The following is an 896-nucleotide window of genomic DNA, read 5'->3' as shown; positions in this document are numbered from 1 at the left end:
CGATCATATAAGTGTACATAATAAGAATAGAGTATATTAAATATTTGAATAAAATATCATAAGAAAGCATGTACTCTTGACCTTAAAAGAATAATGATATAAGAGATCACATAGATGCACATAATAGAATAGGATATATTAAATATTTGAATAAAATAATGAGAAAGCATGTACTCTTGACTTTAAAGGAGTAATAATAACATAATGATATAAGAGGTCACATAAATGCACATAATAGAATAGGGTATATTAAATATTTGATTAAAATATTATAAGAAAGCATGTACTATTAACCTTAAAGGAGTAATAATAATATAATGATATAAGAGATCACATATATGCATATAATAGAATATGGTATGTTGAACAAGACATTATAAAAAGGTATGTACTCTCGACCCTAAGGGAATATTAATAATATAATAATATAGGAGAGCACATAATAAAATGGCATATATTAAATAGTTGAATAAGTATTATAAGAAGGCATGTACTCTCAATCCTAAGGGAATATTAACAATATAATCATATGAAAGAGCACAAAAATAGGTATAGTAAATAATTGAATGAACATCATAAGGAGACATGTACTAATGATTCAAGAAGACATGAATGACATGATAGACAGACATGATCAACATGGATAAAGGATGAGTGAAAGATAATTAATGCCATGACAACATTCGTGAATGGAAGAAAATAAAAATGAAACATAACACATGTCAAGCATTAAAAAAAATAATTTCTTACTCTTTTTCTAACGCTTCTTTATTGCCTATGAGCTTGCCTCTTGTGTTTGCACACAGGATATATTTTTTGTAGAGAGAGAAGAGAGAGGATTGGTATTTTTTTGAGAAGTGATTTTCTACCTATAGGTGCACCCCTATTTATATACA

The sequence above is a fragment of the Arachis stenosperma genome, chromosome 3 (assembly GCF_014773155.1).
Source record: "Arachis stenosperma cultivar V10309 chromosome 3, arast.V10309.gnm1.PFL2, whole genome shotgun sequence".
NCBI lineage: Eukaryota > Viridiplantae > Streptophyta > Magnoliopsida > Fabales > Fabaceae > Arachis > Arachis stenosperma.
Note: the sequence above shows the minus strand (reverse complement) of the source record.